Source organism: Crotalus tigris, unplaced genomic scaffold, assembly GCF_016545835.1.
Source record: "Crotalus tigris isolate CLP2741 ecotype Arizona unplaced genomic scaffold, ASM1654583v1 scf7180000019070.2622420, whole genome shotgun sequence".
NCBI classification, from domain to species: Eukaryota; Metazoa; Chordata; class Lepidosauria; order Squamata; family Viperidae; genus Crotalus; species Crotalus tigris.
In genome coordinates, this window is record NW_024097360.1 from 1526486 (window position 1) to 1551227 (window position 24742).

At 37.2% G+C, this 24742-nt stretch overlaps 1 protein-coding gene across 4 annotated transcripts in view; it reads right to left on the bottom strand.

Moving 5' to 3' along the window:
- Window positions 1–24742, bottom strand: part of PLCB1 (phospholipase C beta 1) — a 447562-nt gene that overhangs the window by 346173 nt on the left and 76647 nt on the right. Inside the window, exon 1 of one of the 4 annotated variants that reach the window (XM_039359464.1) lies at window positions 20746–20782. The exons of the other annotated variants lie outside the window; for them this stretch is intronic. The gene's annotated coding sequence lies outside the window, so the exon portion shown is untranslated. Of the gene's footprint in view, window positions 1–20745; window positions 20783–24742 lie in introns of those variants that run through there. 4 annotated transcript variants of the gene reach the window in all.

Below are 24742 nucleotides of genomic sequence, written 5' to 3' on the forward strand. Positions count from 1 at the left end.
AGTGCTTTGCAGCCCTCTTTAAGGGGTTTATAGAGTCAGCATATTGCCCCCAACAATCTGGGTCCTCATTTTATCAACCTCAGAAAGATGGAAGCCTGAGTCAACCTTGAGGTGGTGACAATTAAACTCCTGGCACTCAGCAGAATTAGCCTGCAATACTGTAGTGAACTGAATTAGCCTGCAATATTGGATTCTAACCCCTGCGTCTCCATGACTCACCACAGACAGGGAATCTGTAATAACAAAAATTAAGTAATATATTAGTCATTCTCTTTACCTTCTCAGAGCGATAAGGAAATCCACTCCAAAAGTAAAATTTGTCAAAATCTACCATTTCCCCATCCCTGGTCATTGCCTCAGTATCTTGACCATTTGACGATGAAGAACAACTTTTGATACAGGACTTCATTACATGTTAGAAAAATTCCTTTCTCAAAATATATCCTGATCTGAACTGAATAGTAAGCCCACTAGAAAGGATCTTCTTATTAAAATTCAAAGGAAGCCTTCAACAAATTATTTGCGAACATGACTTGATCAGAAAGCTATACCCAGTATACCAGTCTATTCCAGCACGTATGTAAAAAATCTGATCAAAACCAGACAGCCCTTATCATAGCCTTATGAGGTTCTATGAGTCCTCTTTTGCTTCTGATCAGACAGCCATCTTAACTCAGCCATTTATTCCCTACATTTGTCCACCTCCAGTGAAGGCAAAACATATGCCCTTTGTTTCCAAGACAACAGGGAAGGATTACAATTTGCTTAAACAAAGGCTCTGAAGGGGAAACCAGCTCAGTATTTTAGTCCTAATACATTGCTTGTATTTAGAAATGCTGGAAAAGGAAGAACTTGGTTATGTATTTCACCAGAATAGCCAAAAGTAAGCCAAGTTGTTTTGGTGGCAGAAAATGAAGCTTGAAGGAACTGTACATCTTTCATATCTTCCATTGTTGGCATACTTCTTTTAATGGTTAATGCTTTCTTCTTCACAGCTTCTGCTACCACCACTGCGCCACAAATGAGAAAATATAGATATAACAAAAGTCAAGATAAGCTAGCAAATAAAGTGATAAGGGGTTTTGCTTTGTTTGCCTTTAATTCCCTTTTTTGATTTGCAGAAAATTCTACATTCTTGGCTGTCAACGTCAGACTGTTTACAAGGCTGTTTTTAATGATATGGGCAATGTAAACCATGTAAACGGTCAGATGGGATGGTTCCCATTATTGACAAGAACACATAAAAACAGGCTTAATCTGAAGCACCTACAAGGGAGGAAATATATAGGGTTTTAAACCAACTTCTTAAATCAACTAAGCAATCAAAATCAATACAGTTTCTGTTATACAGTGTAACTATTTTAAATGGAGTTAGTAGTAGCGCATCCCAAAATGCTTCTCTTTCTGATAAGGCATGTACACCCATACAAAACAAGTAATGCTATTATTTTCCAAATATCAAATACTTTTATTTCAATATTTTTTCAGACAATTAATCATTTCCTCCAAGGTAGTATATACTATAGCCTCTAGAGAAGATAACGTAGTGAAATGTACTGCAGCTTAATAACATGTTATGCTGTTCACTCATATTCCTGCACTATATGGCTTTCCCATAGGTCGGGGTAGGCAACCTTGGCTCTTTTATGACTCGTGGACTTCAATTCCCAGAATTCCTGAGCCAGCCATGTTGCCTACATCTGCCAAAGGTGTTAATATTCCTGATGCTTCTTTACATTCTGTACCTCCCAAGAACCCACAAACTCAAGTCTTTCACATACTGTCTTGTAAGCAACATTCAGACCAGTGTGTGTGATCGTCATCAAACATCTTTAACTATTTTACTTTCAAAATTCCCAGAAAAAGAACAAAGCCTGTTTCAACTATCTTTCTGAAAAGTACACAAGGACTGAGATAGTTTCCTCCTTAAAATGTTAAGGGGGATGATCCATTGACAAGATTTCCCTCTCTGCCTTTTGTCAGGAGGGAACATTCATGTAGGCTTCTTTGAGCTCCTACAGAAAAACCAGGAGGTAGGTGAATTTTTTTAAAAAAATATAGCTGAATAAAAGAGAACTATCATTTCCTGTGATGAAAGTACTATACTTGATCTACGTCAAAATATAAAAAGAAACTATACTCTCCCTAATATAGCTTAACACTGAATTTGTTTTATTTTGTGGCCACATTCCACCAATGACTCACACTCAATCTGAAAGCAACCACTGCTCCAATCATTTTCACAAGTACTATTATTAAGCCAGATACATCCCCATCCCATTCCTGTTTTATTTTAGTTTTCCAAGTTAAGAACTGTTCATTTTATTCTGTTATTTTCAGCACATTTCTCTAAGCGATCAGAAAAGTTTGGAAGTTTACTTCCATCATTTTCTAGAGTAATAACTACTTGACATCCTCTTGGCTGGTAGAAATAATATATACCAAATGGTTATACTTTTATTCTGTCCAGATATAGGATAGAATGTATTACTGTAGCTATAAATTCCTTTGAGAGAGAAAAGAGCAAAGTCAAGTATGCACTAGCAGGGAATTTATGAAAAATGGAGCGTGTCCATAGCTGGGTCACATCCAGATGCTTCAGTGAATGGAAAGATTCAAAGGATCAAACCAGTACGGGAATTTGCAGAACAATCCAAGGTTCAGGTACACAGTTTATTTTATTTATTACTTTGTATGCTGTCCAACTCTCAAGGGCCTTGGTGAAGAGCCAGGTCTTCAAGGTCCTTGGAACTACCAAGAGGACGGAGGTTGTTTGGATCTAGGGAGGAAACCATATTCCAGAGGGCAGATGCTGCTACTAGAGAAGGTGCACTTCTACAATCCAGAAAGATGGCATTGTTTAATGGAAGAAACCCAGAGCATGTGACCTCCCTGCAAGACTGATTCAGCCAGATAGACACTATAGAACAGACAGTTCCTCGAGTAACCAGGCCCTGTCATGTAAGACCTAAAAGGTAACAACCAGCACGTTAAATTGTACCCAGAAGCAAACTGACAAGCAGTGCCACTCATCAAGCAAAAGGTGTTACATTGTCAGCCCTTCCAGTTAAACCTGACAGGTGATGAACACAAGATAAATTATCCCAAGAAGCTTCCTGGGCAAGAAGCGAAACGTCTTCAAAGAAAAACAAGAAAGTCCAGTTGCCTCATGAAAAAAAGCACCTTTGGGACAACCATGACCTCAATGACTGAGAATCTCCATAGACAAGATAAATTAATTCTGCTTCATTAAGCACAAACTTCCCGCCACCATTTTTAACTGGCTGGTCCAATAGGGTGGGTCCTTGCCAAGTTTTCTTTTCTGATCATTAGGACATGGGGGGGGGGCTCCTGCCTCTTGTCCGATTGTTTCACGGCAACATCTCTTCCTCTTGTTCCCCAAGATCATCCACACATTCCATTACATCCATGGACTTCCTTAGGCATGCCTATAAGTGGTCATACCACTATACCATAGACCAATTGAAGCTTCTAAGGTGGTCTTCAGCAGCCCCTTGTAGCTTAGAGCCTCAATTTCCACACTTTGCATTTTGGCTGCCCCCAACATGCATATAAAATTATGTCTCTCAATTCAGTCCTGGGCTGGAGCTTTCTGTTGAATGTCTGCATACTGAGAGCATTCCTAACATACCAGCTTTTCTAAATTGCCTTAGATGCAACCTTAGAAGCTAATCAGCACCATGGAAACAGACATGCCACTGCTGAGTTAAGTGTATTCAGCCAACACCAAATGATCAGTGAGGACAACAACTGATAACAGATTGCATATAGGAATGGTTATTGTGTCAACCGGTACACAATATTTGTACACCTGCTACTTATTTGTACTGAGCTATGTTTAAATTTGAAGAAACATTCACAGGTTTATCCTATACAACTTTTCTGATGACTGTTATTTCCCAGTGACAGGAAATTACTTTCCTATGCCGTCTTATTTTTTGTCTATTTCCTTTATTTATCAACTGTGCTTAGTTTATATCTGCACAGTATTTTCATCTTCCATTTTTTACTTGCATCAAAATTGGAAATTAAAAACAACAACATAAAGAACAAAACAATCAACACCATCCCTCCCCTTCCCCCAAAATACAAAGGAGGATATAATTTAAAAATCCTACAACATAATTTGGGATAATACACATAGTTATTATATAGCTTTGCCTCACCTAGACCTTTCCCATCTGCATAAGCTTTCCTCAACCTGGATCTCAATTCTCATAGTCCCTGAGGCATCACCTACTACAGATATACAACATGTGGCCCACTGGAACCTATGTCTTCCGCATATTTCGCTATTGGCAGTGGTGTCTGGAGTTACTTTGCAATTTTCAGACCATCAGAAATATTTGAGGGACCACATATTGGCATGCATGTGAGAAGGTATTAATTAATTAGTTAGTTAATTAGTATAGTCACCCATCTCTAACCAATGATTATGGGAAACAAACACTCATAAACACAATTAAAACATGATACAAAAAGAAATTAAATACAAATAGCGGCTATGAGGTATTACAATTCATCAATGTCAGCAACATCAAGAAACAGGGTCCTCCAAACACTTGGAAATCCAGGCAGAAGCACATTGCCAGGTCTTCAAAGTCTTCCAAATGGCCAGTAGGGTCAGGGCCATCCTAAGCTCAGAGGGAGGGTGATCCAGAAGGCAGAACTATGGCAGAAAAAGCACATCTCCTTGCCCTCACTAGTTATCATTCCATGGCTGGGAGTCAGCAGATTCTTATTAGAATTAGATTTAATCATAAGGTTTCATCAATTGGACACAATTTTATTGAGTTACTCCCTTGCTTCCTCTTCAGCTGGCTTCAGATATCTACAATGTTATTTATACTTAGGTGAGAGGGTGAAGGTATTTGCATTCCCCATGTTGTAACTTCCAAATAAATCATTAAATACTTTAAGTTAAACTCTTGTTCACGATTCTGCATTCCTCCCTAACGTAGCCTATACAGATGGAAAAACAAAGATGTATAGTATGAACTTTGTTTCTTAAATTGTTAGGTCTACTAACCCTACATTGATTGCAACTTCCCTTGCAAGCCTATGGTATGTAAGAGATAGCACATCATTCCTTGTTAATCCATAACATCTCAAGAAACTGTGGCTACAGCAGCATTTCCTAATAAAAAATAAAAAACATCTGTGACCAATAACAGATACTAACAATAACAATAACAGATACTCAATTTGTTTTAGTTAATTTTTTTATTTTAAGTAAGAAAATATCTATTATTTGTATACTAACATATAATGCAGCTCTGAAAGTTATAATTGTAAGACATCATAATAAAATCCATTCCACCAGATGTCTTAAATATTACCCATATTTTCCAGCAGAAGATCTACCATAGAATTTAAAGGTTTCTTGCTGGTAAAGACAAATCCTAACAATCCAATCATGATGATTATTTTATCTTGTCTTTTTATATAAAACTCAAAATGGTGAACATATATTATTATGTACATTATTATGATACATTATTACTTCTCCTTCTAAACATTGACCTTCCTTTGGACTGATAATCAGTAAAAGCAAGCCAATTTTAAGCATATCTCAACTCTTCCCCAAAACAAATTCATGACAAATTTTGTAATAAAATTATAATCAATATTCCCTCCATGGTATAAGCAGATAAGGATCATATATCATACCTTTAAAAAGGCATAAATAGCTTCATCGATAATTAAGTATTATTTGGGGACATATGTCCTCAATTTTAATTTTGTAAAAGTGCCAAAGATATTGTACAACACAAGTTGAAATTAACCCTACATTGATTGCAGCTACTCTTGTAAACCTGCTATATGTAAGAGATAACAGACATTCCTTGTTAATCTTCATATTTTGGATACATCTGGAGTTATCCCAGACATTAATTATCTGTATGATCATAAATTACAAGCACATGACCAATGCATAAATCTAATCTTAACCTTTGAACCCAGGCTTAATTATCTGAATTAAAACTCATTTCAGTTCAGGATAAGCTACTAAGTATATCAAAGTCAGCAACAAACTGTTCATATTAATTTCAACACATTAAGTTTCATGTTTTCAGTAAAAGGGAGAAATTAAACCATGAATGCTCCAAGTAATAAATGAATACTGACTCCAGTGTAAAATGTGTGGGCTGATAGCTTAAGCATGAATGCCTACCATAACTTATTGGAACCATTAAATGCATAATGTACATTAATTATAAAAGGCCTGAAGTGAAAATACTGTTAGGTTTTTTTTAAAAAAAAAAAACTTGGTTTATAAAAATTTCCCCAAAAACAATAATATCAGGATTTTAACTAACACAGAATTATCTGAAACCATTTCAGAAAAGTGACCCTAAGAATCCTGTCATAGAATTAAAGGTACAAACATAACATACTAAATAGCAGGGGTCCCCAACTGTGGCAACTTTAAGACCTGTGGACTTCAACTCCCAGAATTCCCCAGCCAGCATGGCTGGCTGGGGAATTCTGGGAGTTGAAGTCCACAGGTCTTAAAGTTGCCACGGTTGGGGACCCCTGATATATAGTACCAAGATGATCCAGCCATCAGATGTGGTATCATAATAACATGGTACAATCTAAGACAAGCCCACTTGTGAAGGAAAGATTTGAATCAAAAAGTATAGAAGACTGCAACTTCTAAGAACAATCCCGGGGTTACAAAGTAAGCCAGACCTAGCGCAGCAAGTAACAAGTTGGGTTACAACTTCTTTTCTTGATATAGTAAATTAATTTGTAGGAAAGAGGACCTTTTATGTAGACCTGACCTAAGGGATTTGATACAGAAGAAGGAATCTCGTGTTGACAAGATCAGATTCAATTTGTCTTCCACAGGAAGAAATCACTGAACAGCTGGTGCAAGTTGCGGAAGGGCAATTACGTGATATAAAGTCTTAAAGCCTGAGGTTAGAGGCTTGTTTTGTGCTTGAACAGCTATTATGGGGCATCTCTACCAGCATTAGGCTGCTTCCTTACATAACTGTAAAACATTGTTTATTCCTCCAAGTATAAAATCCTTCTGGCACTTCTCCACAAAGCAACTAATTTTAGCTCATTGTTTCCCTCTGGCTGAAGGTTAATGACCATATGAATAGAATTAACTCCCTGAAGAAAAGGATCACTATCATAGATCTTAGTTGTCTACCCAGGGCTGATGGCCACTTCTTCATTTTTAATGACTATCAAAATTGGGGGCCTTTTTCCTTCAAAATCAACTCCCCCCCCAAATTATATGTGGAATCTGGCTTATTAAAAATGTAAAAGACGTTAAAAATATTTCTCTTTTAAGTGCATTTTCAAAGTTGGTTAAATATAAATTATTCAGGTAGAATTGTTATCATTCAGCCACAGATGCCGATGACTTTTAAATTCACATCACTGAAGGTCAACACTTTACAGTGATTTCAAATTACAAAGTAATGTTATGTGCCAAATAATGTCGCATTTTATAGTTTTCTCCTAAGTTATGTGCATATGAAAAACAGCATTATTGTTAATGTTAAGGCTTAAACACACATTTACCTACCTGCAATCTTTTCTCCAAAATAAACTGTCAAGTCAAATTAAGAAGCCAATACTGAATACCAAAGTCTATTCAATTAGGATGCTTCAGCATCCCCTTTCTATTTGCTGACCTACAATCAATCTGAATGGTAATCAGAGGTTTTGCCAAATTTCACGGTTCTTTCCAATAAGAATCTAGCATAAAAAGCTTGGCTTTATAACCTGCTGAATTATTTCTTGCTCCAAACAGAATGGATTAGCTTGGCTCTTGCAGGGCAATTTAAAATGTGGGGGGTTGGGAGGAGAGGACAAATCTTTTTTTTAAAGCATTCTCCATATGAGAAGCAGACTGGTGTTCAGGAGTATCCTATTTTCTATTCCACTGTAAGATTGGTCTAGGCCAGAGGTAGGCAACCTTGGCTCTTTTATGACTCGTGGACTTCAACTCCCAGAATTCCTGAGCCAGCCATGCTGAGGGGAAAGGGAGAAGTTTCCAAGCTGAGCCATGCTGGCTCAGGAATTCTGGAAGTTGAAGTCCACGAGTCATAAAAGAGCCAAGGTTGCCTACCCCTGGTCTAGTACATGCCTACTGTTCATATATTCCTATATTAAAATACAGAATATATCAAGGCCACCAATAGCAATCACTTGGTATAACCAAGCATATCTTAGTCTATATTAAATTAAATAAACTCTAGCTATCTTTTGGCCTTTATGCCAGGAGTTGCTGTGGAACTGATGTGCCATTTGACAATCACAAATCATTCATAATGCTATTTGAGTTCATCATACATTTTAATTGAGTGTGTGAAATGACAACAACGGCAGGAAACCTTTGTAACAATGAGCTGGTATTTGATCACAACAACCGAGGAGAGATGAGAGAAATTTCTGAAGGTCACCTTATTTTAATTTGGAAATTTCTTTCATTCCTTTGAACACAATTAGACTATAATTACTTGCCTTCATGAGCTAGTTTTGATTATATAATACCTTTATAAACTGGATGACATTAAGATTCAATTTATTTAGAACACATGGATTTTCTCCTTCCTTCAATATTAGCTACTAATACGGTATGACATACAGTAGTAAAGAATGGGTAAAACATGGGTAATCCAGTTGCAAATGAAACTGGTTTCAAAAATGCCTTTCCAAATTTCCATCCCTTTGGCCACTGTGATAGCTTTAATTCCAGTCTCCCCTGCTCTTTGTTCCCATTTTTATTCTCCCCCTGGAGACTTGAGAAAAAAATTAATCAGAAAATTCAGTCCAGACAACTCTGACAACTAGAACCAGCCTACAATATCTGCATACAGAATTTAAATGCCAAAAATGACTCAATGCTGTATTATGTATCCATTGTTTATTTCCTTATTCAGTATTATCTGCTTGGTTGCCTTCACTGATCATCATAAATTTGGTAAACACACTGATTCTCATTCAAAGCAATTTTTTCTAAAAGTACATTTTTAACATTATTTTTTCTAATCAAATCAAGCAAGTTCGTATTTTGGTTCTCATTTTATTTATACATATATACAGACATGCCAATTCAGTCATCCCCTGGCTCAGACTATACGTTTGGATTTATTCCTTATCAGACAATCTCAATATGAATACACTAAATCAAACCAAATACAGTTAGGTCCAAACTCCATGCAGATCTTTGCAAAGCTTTTTCATAAGAGCATAAGCCTCATTTTGCAAGAATCCTTTTCATCCATCATGGATCTCTAAGGTTATGCTATTGTTGACACATCCCTTTATTATGCAAATAAGGCTGTGGGATGTGCATAACAAGGAAGCCTACATAAATATGAATTGGAATAATAAATTTACTTCTTCTACACTGAATTTCTGAAGCTACTGCATAAGGCTCTGTTTGTGCCTTAAAGCTAAAATTTCATTTGTGTACCAAAACATGACAGAAAACATCAGCTCTTTCCCCCCTACAGCTAAAAACGTTTAGGGCAGCCAGTCAAAATAGAGACTTTGTGTATTGTGCATTACTGATTCTTGCAGCATTTTAGAAACCCTCTTAGGCTCCTAGACCTCATCTCAGGATTGGTATTGGTACTGTATTCCTCCCATGCTCTGTGGTAGAGTCTAAACAGAGCTGTAAACAAAGGTCAAAAAATTCAAACTCAAAAATTCATGGCCTCCATAATAATCATGAGCATGTCCCAAGTAATCTTTTATTTAACACACAGGTGGTACTGCCTTGAAGTTTTGTTTTTTTATTTTAGCTTAAATAGGATAGGGATAGGCATAGGGATAGGGCCAAATAGAATAGAACCGAATGGAATACAACAGAACAAAACAGAACAGAACAGAACAGAATTCTGAAAAGAGAGTGTGATTATTAATCCTCTGCTATTGTTAGACCAGGGGTAGGTTGCCTATCCCTGTGTTAGACTGTTCACTGAGGTTCTTTGTAACCTCAAACACCATAGCTAACCAGATTGTTAGATGAAATTGTTCCTAAACTGTTATCCATATGAGGTTATCCAGTTCAAAAAACAGATTCTATAAGAAAACTAGAACTATATGTAATCGGGAAAGGCAACAGTAACATTATCTTGCAAGTCCAACATTTGATAGTTTTTAAAGATTATTTTTGAATTATTTCTACAGGACAGTTATCTTTATTTGGATTTACTGTATACCACAGGTCAATCTGGCAGTATATGAAAAATCTAAGCCAAATAAAATAAAATATTACAGCTCCTATTACTTCAAGGAGGGTTACTGACCTAATATCCCCTTCCTTGTATAACACAGAGTCAACTCAACCTGCTGAGTTGTTTCTATCTCAATACTCTCCAACCTAATATTTAGGGTAGGAAAGGCTTCTATAGTGGCAGTCAAATATAGGGAATCAATCATTGTGATAACTAGAAACTGGTCCATCTAATTGCCAAATTGCTACTATGCTCAATTAGAAGCTAGCTATTTGGTTACTATGAGCTGCCAAACCCCAAAGTCTATTCCTAGTTATTTGAAGCCACACAAAAACCAGAGGTATTGTTCAAATCAGATTATGTAATTTCTCCCAATCAGAAGACACTTTATTCAGTACTATTTAAAAAAATCTAAACCGATCAAATGTTCTGTATTAGAGCTTTAGTACTGATTATACTGACATAAATGCCAACTTTTAACTCAAAATCTTTGATTTCTTCTGTACTAAACTCAGATATATAGCTATTTTCTAGGCAGCTCATGGAACCCCACCCATTTTAGCCTGCTATTAGCAGTAGCCAATTACTATTTTCAATAGATGTGTTGAGGATATTGTCTGGATCATATATATATACCTGCTCACCAAAACTGGGCTCTCTACCAGCTCTATCCATCATGACAGCATAAAAAGAAGCCACCAAACACAAACACACACACACACAAACAAAACAACCTGTTCCGTTCCAGTTCAGTCTACTGAAAACACGGCTCACAAGCTTAGGAGCATCCCTATGCATTAATCATTCATTATGTCCTTTAACAAGTGAATGATGAGATTTCTAGGATATTCTGGTATCTTTATGTATTTGATTGTGTTACTTCCCTCTGAGCTTGCATAAATATACTGAACACATTCAGTGGGATAAAACTAAGTAAATGCTGTATTTTACTTTATTGGCTTTTTAAAGATTTTTTTAAAAAAAATGCCTTTATTATTTTTATAAGTAACTCAAGGTGGTGGAACATATCTAATATTCCTTCCTCCTCCTATTCCCCCCCCCAACAAAAAACCTAATGAGTTGAGTTGGGCTGAGAGAAAATGACCCAGATGACTTTCATGCCTAAGCAGGACTAGAACTCAGTTTCCTGGTTTGTAGCCTTAAACACTAAATCAAACTGGCTAGATAAGGAATAAGCATATAAAGACCATTTATTTGTTTGCTTGTTCTATTAAACACTGTTCAAAACCGCTGGAATTTATGTTCATGTTAACCACTAATACAATAAAAATATAATCACTCAAGTCATTTCCACTGTGGAGGTCAATCAGGATTAACCCATTGGCTTACCAATGTTTGAATAATCACTTTCCTAGGTAGACTTCCCTTGCAGAGACTGAGTGTCCTATTAAAACTAAAGCAATTCTATCATTAATGAAAGAACTGAAGAACATTTTTCTGTGCCTATGTTCATCATTCCCACTAAAGAAAAGCAGATTCAAAATTACTTGAGTGAATGAGAACAGGTAACAATTGTGAAAGACTCATGCTATATATCTATATCTATATCTATCTATCTATCTATCTATCTATCTATCTATCTATCTATCTATCTATCTATCTATCTATCTATCTCTATCTATCTATCTATCTATCTATCTATCTATCTATCTATCTATCTCTCTCTCTCTCTCTCTCTCTCTCTATATATATATATATATATATATATATATATATATATATATATATATATATATATATATATATATGTAGGTCTTTGGTTATTCGGGTTTTCTCCCGTGTAAAATTGGAAATGTCTTGGCAACGTTTTGACGAAGTCCCATTCGTCATCTTCAGGCTGGTGGTTTCAGCTTCTTGCTCCCCCCCCCTCTCTCTCTCTATATATATATAAAGTTCAAAGTCAATTGAACTGCAGTGGTCATAACAATGAAGAATATCTATGCCGTAGCACTCTATGTACCAAGTCATTCAACAGCACTCATAAAATATCACATGCATCTTGTGTTCACAATATATAAGCTGTCCTACATAACTTGAGGCCAAGGGACTGGAGTATATTATCACACTTAATGACTTGCCCAATTTAAAAGATTTACTTCTGCTGCCATTAAAAACAAAAACGGCAGGAACATAAGAGCCCTTTTTGTCAGTTCTACGCAGGCTCAAGTATTTCCTGCTTGCGAGGCTGGCAGGCAAGACTGACAATTTTTCCCCTTTTCATATGACATTTGATGGGTGCTACCGTTTCTCTTTCACTGAATCAGAGGTTTTAATAATGTAGTGGTTTAATACAACTAACGTAAAAAGAATGTATAATATAAATGTATAAAAATACAGCCTCTTATTTTTACTGTTCTCATGCTTATTTGAATGGAAAATTAGGGCACCTCTTTCAGAAGCAAGTAAATAAAAAAAACACGTTGGGGGAAAAAGTCATGGTACAGTTGTAAAAGCTTGGAGGAGAAAAACAGAGGGGGAAAAAAATCAGAGAGAAAAAAATTGTATTATTTTCCCCCAAGGTTATTTTCCCCTGAACATGAGGAAAAGTTTTAAAACTTCAGTGAAATATGTTACGAATGCAATAAGACATGCTCATTATATAGCTATTTATTATTCCCAACTAGTATTCAATAATCTATAGTAAGTTTTTTTTCTAGTGAGGAGAGTCAGTTTGGTCTAGTCTAGTGCATAAGGCACTAGTCTAGAAACTAGGTGACTGTGAGTTCTAGGCTTCTAGCCCAGGGGTAGGCAACCTTGGCTCTTTTATGACTCGTGGACTTCAACTCCCAGAATTCTTGAGCCAGCATGGCTCAGCTTGGAAACTCTCTCTTTCCCCTCAGTATGGCTGGCTCAGGAATTCTGGGAGTTGAAGTCCACGGGTCATAAAAGAGCCAAGGTTGCCTACCCCTGTTCTAGCCCTATCCTAGGCAGCAAAAGCCAGCTGGGTGACTTTGGGCCAGGCACTCTCTTTCATTCCAACCCACCTCAAGCAGTTGTTGTTGTGGAAGAAATAGGAGTAGGACAGAATTATAAAGCAATAAAGGTGCGATGATATACCTTTAAAAAATCTCTAAGATGCCTATCTACCTACTACATGTCAGAGACTAATTCTTGAACACAGAATAATTTATTTCATTCAGAAATGCACATTGGCAAATACCACACACAAAAAATACTCAATGAAGTATCTTACCTATGGACAACTGAGACGGGAAAAGTCAACTGAAACACTGAAAACATAGACTTGGAATTTACTGTCACGTTATAAATCTTGATACCCTGTAGTATTTCAATGCAGATTTCTGTGCAGTAATAATTATGCAGTATGGATTAAAAGTGTGGACATTCTATAATTTAGAAAGCCTGAAGTGTTGAAGATTAAAAAGAGAAAAGTAATTTTTTTATAGATGTTAACTGCAATTATCAATATTACAATCATAAGGCCGAATCTTCATCTAAAGTATATCATAAAAGAAAAACCACTGCAATTTATCTCAAAGTATTAGTTACAGTGAGAGTTTCAATCTTGAACTAATTGCTTAACACTAAGGTCTCCAGTGTATTGTTCCTTAGTGTGTGTTTTAGACTAATAAAAATAATAAGAGATAAAGCAAATCTAACAAAAATAAAATAAATAATAATAAAATTAATAATAAAAAAGAAAAATTACTGACTCCACCTTTTTATACATTTGCTGATTAGAAATATTTGTAAGTAGTTAAGGTCCCTTTAAAATATACTATAAGTGGTTATATTTACCATGCTGCATAATGTAATGTTGTATCTATGGGAACTACTCTTGCTTAAATTTAGTTAAATTTGAATTGTGTAAGTACTGTATACTCTTAGTCTTGCCAATGCTGTATATTCTCCAAGTTTTTCTCAAACAGATATTGTTGGATTGCATTTATCTTCCAACGTTGACCAAAGTTGCTGCTATAAGAACATACCGTAAATGCCGGCGTACAAGGCGACCCGGCGTATAAGACGACCCCCGTCTTTATAGCCGGGCCGCATTCCTAGAACGTCGTCTTATACGCCGGAAACTACCAGTATTTCCGGCGTATAAGACGACTTGGCGTATAAGACGACCCCCGTCTTTGGCGCTGATTTCAGCACTCGCGGAAGTCGCCTTATACGCCGGCATTTACGGTATATCATTAAATTATGTTTCCAGATGATTTTTTGATACTATATACCTAATAAGAATAGTTGTGGTTTCATTTCAAATCTAAATTTCAAAATTTTCTGCATTATGTGCCAATACTTCCTTATTAAAAATAAAATCTGTGGTTTTGCTTTCTTCTCTTTTTAACGATCCACAGTTTTGCCTATTGCCAATCCTTTCTGGTAATAGAAACTACAGCATTGCTGGAACAATAAGGATCTCTGGTATCAGAATGTCTCTTTGTTTGTTTGTTTGTTTGTGTGTGTGTGTGTGTGTGTGTGAATAAAACTTTCAGAAGTCTTCTTCCTTCCATTACGAAAAACATGCTGATATATGTCTTGATATCTTAATGTCATCATTCAATGCATCCCAACTCATAATTAAGCCATAGGAAATTTATTTATTTATTTATGAGACTTATATACCGCTTTAAGTGCAAGTACTCTCTAAGCGGTGTACACCAGTAAGCAATGTATATATATATATATATATATATATATATATATATATATATATATATATTTATTTACATTGCCCCCAACAATCTGGGTCCTCATTTTACCTACCTCGGAAGGATGGAAGGCTGAGTCAACCTTGAGCCGGTGAGATTTGAACCGCTGACCTGCTGAACACAGTCAGCTAAAGTGGCCTGCAGTACTGCACCCTAACTGCTGTGCCACCTCGGCTCTTCAAATGGTAATGTGAGAATATATACATAATGAGGCAACCTGAAGTTCAGGTAAATCAGATATAATGCATTCCAATATATTATTTATAAGACATTTCATATTCTTTGTGTTTTTGCAGCTAAATACATTTCTGTACTTCACCGTATGTTAGTTCCCTGACAATAGGCTTTTTACAAACACATTATAGCATTCCTTTGAAAAACTGCTACTTTGTTCCTGAGATGAATAAGCTTCAAACTAGAGTCTAGGTAGGAAACAGAGCTGTTCCTTGTGAATGCCAAGGGACATCAGTTGGCCAGGTTTCAAAAAAGATTTTTTTTTCTTTTCACTGTCCATCTTTTGTCCATCTGAATAGCCCAAGTAGCAATACTCTCCCTCTCTCTCTCTCTCTCTCTCTCTCTCTCTCTCTCTCTCTCTCCCTCTCTCTCTCTCTCTCTCTCACACACACAGGCACAAATCATCTTTTGAATCTCAACACGCTCCCCACAAAAATAATCATGTATCTTTCTCCCCCTCATACCTCCTTGTGGACTTTGTGTGCCAGAATATTCTTTACTCCATGGAAATGGGTTCACCAATATCCTTTATGCCAAGTAAACATCTCTCAGAATACACCAAATTGTACTTAGGAATTAAATTTGACAATAGCCCCATTATGTTCATTATGAAAGAATTACCATACTCTATTCAGAGCAGGCTGCTAAAGTCATTCCAAGATGCAGGGAACTAGTTTTTTTTGGACCACAAAGAACAAAACAAAAGTCAGGAAATAAGCCGTTTGGCATACAGTATTGACAACCCACCCTGTGGACTATTTTAACTATCTTTATGACAATCCTTCCATTCTCCCCAAAACTGGCACTTTGGCTCGTTCACCCGATTCTTCTTTTGATAGCTCAAAAAACAGAGGGCCATTTTTTATGTGAATCGGCAGTCACATCAAAGGTTTGCAATAGGACATAATAGCCAATCCGTTTGTTTCATGTTGTGGGGAAAACACGTTTGTGCCAGCTTCATATATAAACATCATGAGTTTATGTGTCAAATAACGCCAATTGGGGAAACGACAGCTTCAGACTGTCATCTTAGGCAAACAGCCATAGCATGAACAAATTGATTAAATCTTCAATATGCATCAAGTCATTGTCATAAATCACATCAATTCCATGTACAGTTCAATGTTGAAGATATTTTGTTCAAAGCAACTTGCTCATAAGAGTTTGTGGTCTGTATGACAACTGAAAAGTCAATCCTTTTCAGATGCTGTACTCTTTAAATATAAAATCTGCCATAATTGGAGTGAAGCAAGATGAAGCTCTTATTCAAATGGCTTATTTTTTCAAAGCATGGTTAACTCAGCCCTCTAGATGGGAAATTCAACTCATCAAAAGTATCCAGAGAGTTCTGATGAATAAATCATTTAGCATTTTAATCACTAAGTAACATTATTTCATTATTTCTATCAACCCTGATCTCCCAAATAGCCACTGAAATTGTATTGTAGTCATTAACAATAATTCATTTAATCGAAGCAGCTTTTTATCAGATAAGGCTCTGAAAGTTTAAAATGAACTTTATATACAGGGTGTTATCCACATATCCATTAGGTCTTTCCCCCCCCCCCCCAGCTTGTGTTTAACTATTACACTAAACTATATACACTTTTAACTATGTTCCCCCTTACTTATTTTCCCTTTAACTTAAAAATCTAAACTGCTGTTTTCTTCCCTTATTGGGAAGCTGTTGTAGTCCAATAAATATATGAAGTTTTTCTGTATCTTTTCCAGCTTTACAATGTGCTTTTGAAATTTGCTGATCAGAACTGTACATAATACACCAAAGTCTCAGCACAGATGTATAGAAGCATATCACTATTTTGTTTTATTCCTCTTGATTGCAATTGTGGAATTTGCCATTTTCACACTAGCCACACACTATGTTGGCAAGTTCATTAAATTAGCTATTATAACCAAGATTCCTTCCTTGACTAGTCCCAGGTCCTATTAATACATAACTGAAGTTGGATTTTTAGAGCCAGCAGGAATCATTTTTCACACTGCACTACATTCTACTGTATTTGATATTCTCAGCTCTACTTACTCAATTTGTGAGATCATTGGTGAATTCTCATAAATTTCTTATTTATTTTACTTTCCTGTATTGTTTGAAATCATTGGCCAGCTATTTATAAGCACACCAATTTAAAAGTTTTGATGCTTTGTTGAGGCACAATAATTTATAAGAGAGCTAGTTTGGCTTTGTGGTTAAGACACCAGGCTAGAAAACTGGGAGGCTGTGAGTTCCAGTCCTGTCTTAACTACGAAAACCAGCTAAAGACCTTGGGCCAGTCACTCTCTCTCAGCTCACCTCACAGGGTTGTTGTTGTGGGGAAAATAGGAGGAGGAAGGTATGTTGGATATGTTTGCCACCTTGAGTTATTTATAAAAATATTAAAAGCAGGATACAAATAAATATTCAGGAGTCGTATCTAGAAGATATGTTTTTCCAGTTGTGGTCCTCAACTTGTCCTTCAGATGCATTCCTGACAGGGTATTAATTTAGTTTCCAAACATTCAAGATTCTGAGTTTTTCCCAAGCCAGTAAGCTCACTTTCATAGTATGGATCTAATTATTAGTTAACTCCAAGCTTCCGGACAAAAAGAAGAACGAAGAAGTGACAAACACTTGTAAATATTCATATCAAGCAAGTTATACAACCCTAATAGAGCAACTTTGATTTGCTATTCTAAGAATTCTTTACTAGCTGCATTTCTCCTTTGGAGTGTATTCCATCCCACATTACCGTTTATTCAAATGAAAGTGAACATATGAACTGTCAATTAGTTAAAAGTTATAAAAGTTGTGTATGAACTATGATAGAATAAAGGAAGAATGCACTTATTTAGCTGATACCCACATGTACAGATAGTCCTTGACTTATAACAGTTTCTTTAGTGACATACAATAGCACTGGGGAAAAAATGACTTATGATCAATTTGCACACTTATGACAGTTGCAGCATCCCTCATCAAAATTAAGACATTTGGGAACTGACTACATTTATGACGGGTGCAATGTCCTGGGGTCACGTGATCACCTTTTGCGACATGATGGCAAGCAAAATCAATGGGAAAGCCAAATTCACTTAAACAGCCATGTTACTAATTTAACAACTGCAGTGATTCAGTTAACAACTGTGACCAGAAAGGTCGTAAAATGGGGCAAAATTAACAAATGTCTCACTTAGCAACAAAAATTTGGGGCTCAGTTGTGGTCGTAAGTTTGAGGACTGCCTGTATTATATGGGCATTCTCACAGAAGAGGCTCCATCCATTTACCATCCATCTGCCAGAAAGGCTGATCAAGACTCTGAGTGATATACTACATTTGAAGTAATAGAAAGTAAAAGAAGAAAATGTTTCATAAACATATATCATTATAAGAGAAGCTCACCACCATCCACTAACCCAGGGTTTAGGGAAGAAGCCAGATTTTCAAAGATCTGTTTTTAACATATCAAATAAAATCTTTAATACAGTTATAGACCAGCATCAGAAGAATAAGGTACAGTCAATTAAAAATATGTGTAAAAAAGCCAAAAGTCTAAGAGGAGTAGGAGCATTAGATGAGTGTAGGGGAGCATAAAGGTTAGCATGTGGAAGACAGCATCTTTCAAATGACAGAGAACTCTAGTATGGTGAACTAAATGCTAATTAAGTGTACTGTGGTTTATGACAGAGGTCCCCAACCTATGGGCCACAGCCCACTACTGGACCCTGGCCTCTTAGTCACCGGGCCACGTAAGTGGCTGGCCAGTGCGTGTACGCATGCGTGCATGCTCAATCCCCCTCACACTGGTGCTAGCTTTGATGCGATGCTTGCACCAGCGCTAGCCTCAGCACTAGCCTCAGCACGACCCTTGCACCTGCACTAGACTCGGTGCGACCCTTGGAGTGACTCTTGTGCTTGCGCTAGCCTTGGTGCGACCCTTGACATGATTCTTGCACTGGCGCTAGCCTCAGGACAATCATCATACTGGCGCTAGCAGCCCCATTTACAGAGCGTGCATGCTCGCGGCCCAATTCATGCATACGTGCACACAGCTACATTTGGGTATATGTGCATGCATGCATAAAGGTGTCTGCCCCTCCCTTTCCTACCGGGCTGCCAACCCAGAAAGATTGGTGACCCCTGGTTTATGGTACAGGACATCATCTACAAAATTTTAAGCAATGTCATGCAGATCCTGGCAACTTTTTAACACAGTCAGAATGAGGACTATATGGACCAATAGAGCAATACAACTAGCATCCAAGAGAAGGTCTGTTCCTGGGCCCTGTGAAATGACATTATTTGATTGACATGACCTGGAATACATTCCCTGGATTGGATTGTACAGGCTGGGAAGAAACTGTCCGAGTTTCAGATCATTAGGTTCTATGCCCTAAGGAATTTAGAGGTGTTAATCATCACTTTGAATTACACCTTGAATTATAGCTAATAACCAGCACAGCTTGCAAAGCCACAGCATTACCTAGGTATACTGTGGAATGCCCATCACTGTTTCTGCCATGCATTTATAGACCTGCTGCAGTTTATCAGTGATCTTCAAGGATAGCCCCATGAAGAATACACTGCAGTAGTCTACACACAAGGTGAATAGGCCATAAGGGGCCAGGGGGAATATATCTTGAATTTACATTAGTAATACAGAAAATGTTAACTGATTTAATAAAAATACAACAAACTAATGCAACTATAACTTATTTCCCACTGGGAACAGTTAACAAATTGACAGTCATTTCAATTATATGTAATAAAGTTCAACCTCTATAACCTTAGTTTTAAGTAATAAAACATGCTCGATACACTAAATATTTTAGAAACAGAGAAGGTTGCCATAGATTTTATCCCAGGAATCCTGGGAGTGACACTGCAGCCATCACATTTACGATAACTTGTACTTTTTTGGCAGGTGTGGATCATAATCAAAACTATGAGGTTGCTTTGCAGAAAAGAAAAGTTTAAGACATTTTTATATTAGCCAGGATAATCAACCAATTTAGTGTAGAGCTTAAGTCGTGGGACTAGAAACCAGGAGACTGAGTTCTGGTTCTCCCTGAGACACAAAGCCAGCTGGTGACCTTGGGCCATTTTCCCACAGCCCTTGGAAAAAGAAGGCAGCACCAAAACACTTCTAAAATCTTGCCAATAAAACTGCAGAGACTTGTCCAGCAAGTTACTAGGAATCAATACTAACTCAAAGGAACTTAAAATGTCAACTTTTTAAAAGATCTTAAGTACAGGATGGGTTCTTCTCTCTCTCTCTCTCTCTCTCTCTCTCTCTCTCTCTCTCTCTCTCTCTCTCTCTCACACACACACACACACACACACACACACACACACCCCAATAGCTGAGATGGGTGGCAATAATTTGACCTTTCCTACTCCTAAATAGTGTATTGGCCAATGTTAGTGGCAGCCATTTATTTTTACACTGTTGGTTGGTGATTTTCAACAACGTTCAAGCTACCATTTCTTTTCTAAAGGATTAAAAATTCATTCTTTATCAGAAGGTGCAAGCAATAGGGTATTCTGGAAGCTACATTTCATTGAACTATTGCTAATTTCACTTACCTATGGTTCTCTAGAAAAAAGACCTCCACAGTTTCATTCTGAAAGGTAAGTAAGACATTATTTTGTCTACTAACTAAAACTTCAGTTTACATGTTTAAATCATCAGAAGTGATGCAGAAAGAGCACATCTTCTATGATTCAAGAGGGCATTGGATGCCTGAAGAATGCAGACCATCGAATGATGGGTTTTCTGCGAACAGTTGACTTTCGATAAATTAAATATTCCACCTTTCTCCATAACAACAGAGTTTATGAATCAGGCCCAAGATTGGAAACCAGAACCAATCAATCTAAAAGCGCTAAGTTAACACACAACTCATCCCAAGGATAGCAATCAAGCCTCCTACAGCAAGCTTTTTATGTCTGGCCTCTGAAACCTCTTGCCCTAAAAAGGTAAGGTTTCTCCTGCCCAGTCGTGCCTGACTTTAAGGGGTGGCGCTCACTTCCATTTTCTAGGCAAGGGAGCCAGCATTGTCCAAAGATGCTTCTGTGGTCATGTGGCCAGCATGACTATATGCCAAGTTACACAGTACCGAAGTGGTACCTATTTATCTACTTTTATTTGCATGCCAAGCTGGCAGGAATCCTAAGCCCTAAGGATTAGTTAAGGCCCATTTAACTATTTACAATTCAGCCTGTTGAATTGTATGCTGAAAATAAAATTCCTAAAACAAAAACATAAAGAAGCAGGGTAAAAGTCTTTGATTTAATGAGGTCCTAATGAAATTGCATTAATGAAGTACAATCAATATGATCCTCTCTTAAGTATTTTCTTCTACTCATAAATAATTTTGAAGCAATTTCTGGACGATTTCTAGGCATTCCGTCTAGTCTACAGGACTCTGGTTTTGAAACTTGCTTCAAAAGCACACCTAGTATTTTATATTCCTGTTCTTATTGTCCTAATTTCTTGGTCAAATTTGAATCAATTTTTGTTGTGAGAAAAGAAATCAAGACAGAGTATCCATCCTCAATAAAAACACAAGAATTACTTAATTATTTGCATTAATACAGTTCATACTTAAATAATTTCAACATGCTTGCTTTTTAATTATCCTACCAGTACTAGAAGTACAAGCAGTCCTCAACTTACAAATACATCTGGGACCAGAATTTCCAGTGCTGAGCAAGAAGGTTGTTAAGTGAATCATGCCCAGTTTTACAATCTTCTTTCACCATGTTTTTAAGCAAATCACTGCAGTTTTTAAATGACCCACACAGTCATTAAGTGAATCCAGCTGCTCCTGAATTTGATTGTGAGAAGCAAGCTAGGAAGGTCACAAAGGTCACACAACCCCAGGACACTTTAACCATTGTAAGTATATGCCAGTTGCCAAGCACCCAAATTTTGATCACATGACCATGGGGATGCTGCAACCATTCTAAGTGCAAAGTCGTAAATCATGTTTTTCAGCACCGCTATAACTTGAACAGTCACTAAACAAGTGGTTGTAAAATTTCTTCTGTGATCTTTCCAGGAACAATAATTCAGTATGATGACTTTGCATAACCACAAATGACCTTCAAAGGATATGACATTTAATAGCTATTACAAAACTTTCACATACCAATGGGGCACATACGTTTATCTGTTTGGGCAAACCATGCATTTTCAATAATCTACAGATAAGCAGTGTCAAGATCTTTTGTCCATTATCAACGGAAACCAAATAATTTGTTCAGACATTAATTTATCTTGTCTCCCTGGTGGGTGTAGTAATCAATGATTTGGCTTCCTCAAACCAGCAAAATAATGAACCTAATGACATATCATTTACACAGCATATGCAGGTTCTCTAAATAATCAGGTAAGCATAGGCTCTTAAGAGAGTCAAGACAACAAGTAAGTACTCAGATAACCCAAACAAAATTTGGCATTATTTTCCTTACGTATTAATCTCATAAGCCACAATGCGTTACATGTTTAACACTGAAAATTGAGAAGCTGGTAGTGAAAGCATATGTTTGCCTCACTGCCATTTGGTTTGAACTTCCACATGTTCCTCAGATCAGAGTTCTTTAGCCAGACCATTTAGAAGAGATTAGGGCCAGGGAAAAGTGTTTATATTTCTTTCTGTTCCAATAGCAATCTCAGCTTTATTGAAATTACTGTGAGGTGAAGAATCTGGCAGGCATACAGACATACTCTCATGCACAGAACAACAGACTGAGCAAATAATGCTAGGATAAAATTAATATAAAGTTAAAGTAAAAAATTACCTAGGGTTAGGTTAGGCTTCCTGCAAGTTAGGGCTAAAAGCCAAATGGTGGGTAAGATTCAAAGAGACTCTCTAAGGAAAGTGAGGGTGTCAGCTTTTTAATCAAATGGAAATAAAATAGAAATGTGTATTTCACCCAATATACAAATCTGCTTGATGTTTTTCTAAGAAGAACCACACAACATGCTTGAGCTCATGAGTTTTGCTGCAAAGTTGCATTTCAAGAAATGCATGAGGCTAAAAAAAAAAAAATAGTCTTTGAGATGAAATGATTTTGTTTTTTAGAGTAATAGGAACAAAACCAAAAAAGAATTTGTGCTATTTTCTACAAATATTTGGCTCGGTTATTATTTGGCTTATTTCCAATATCAGATGGCTAAGGAGGATCAGTGAGGGCGCATGGTTGCGCCCATGTGCCAATGGCCTTGATCAGCATTTGGCCTGGTCCAGCACAGCTGTTCCATTCTGAATGTAAATACAGAGCCCTGAGAGCATGGTCAATAGGAGCAATCCCCATTTTAAGCCACATGTGGCCTTGGGTGAAAAATCAGGTTAATTCTTAATGGCACCACTGTCTCTTCTCTGCTGCTTAGGAGAAAAATTAGAGAGGTGCCAGTAAAAAAACGGAGGCAAGAAAGGAAGCGGTATCAGAAACATGGCTGTTGGAGGATGAATAAGACACTCCTATCACCTGCTTTATGCACTCGTTCCTTCAGACCTACATATAATTTAACTGCCAACAAATTACTCCCAAGGGAGAAGGATCATGAAAAGAAGAAAAAAATGTTCACTTGGTTAATTAACAAAAAGAGGAATACAGTACCATTCAAAACCTTGCCACTGATTGCAATGACATAACAGGTTTTTCTGGATTGGTGGTTCCTGAGAAGAATAGGCAGTGGCCACTTTATTTGAACCAAAGAGAAAGTGGGTGTGGGCTTCCTGTTTAAGGATTCCAACACCAATGTCTGACCAAGTCTATTCAAGAGCAGGAGTTGCCCACGGATGAAAGGGTAGGCCATGTGGGGAGAAGCCATTATTGAATTAACAAGATGTTATGAAAGCCTTTCAAGATTGGCTCAAATCATGGGATTCTTCAGAGGACTGGCTATGTTGTGTGAGATTCTGAAGTTTCACAGGAGCGTTATTTGCTTAGCTAATCTAAAGTTCTGGGGGAAAGAGCTAAGGATCCATCAGTATTGCAGATGACACCCAGCACCTTTTAACCTAATATTGGCAAGGCATTTGGCATTCTGAACCAGCGCTTGGGCAGGATAATGATCTGGATGAACACCAATAAACAAAGTCTCAGTCTAGACAAGATGGAAATATGATGCATTGCTCTGCTGAGTAGTGCTCTGCCTGTCCTGAAGGAATGTGCACTTGCCCTAAAGGCTAGACACCCAGTGTGGGAAGTGCTCCCAGATTTATCACTGTAACTAGAGGCCCAGGTAGTCTTAGAAGCGCTTTCTACAAACTTTAGTCGATATACTAACTGAACACTTAACCAGTTAGGGGCAACCTTGCAACAGTTAGTCAAGCTCTGGTGACCTCCCACCTGGATTACTACAATGTGTTCTGCATAGGCCTGCCTTTCAAAATATTTCAGAAACTTCAGTTAGTTCAGAATAATGCAGCTACACTGGGCCTGACCAAAATGAACATACAATGCTAATTCTTTGCCATCTACACTGGTTGTTTTTCCGTTTCTGGATCAAATTCAAAGTGCTGGGTTTGGGGTTTTTTTACTTGTAAAGGCCTAAAATCTTATGACCAGG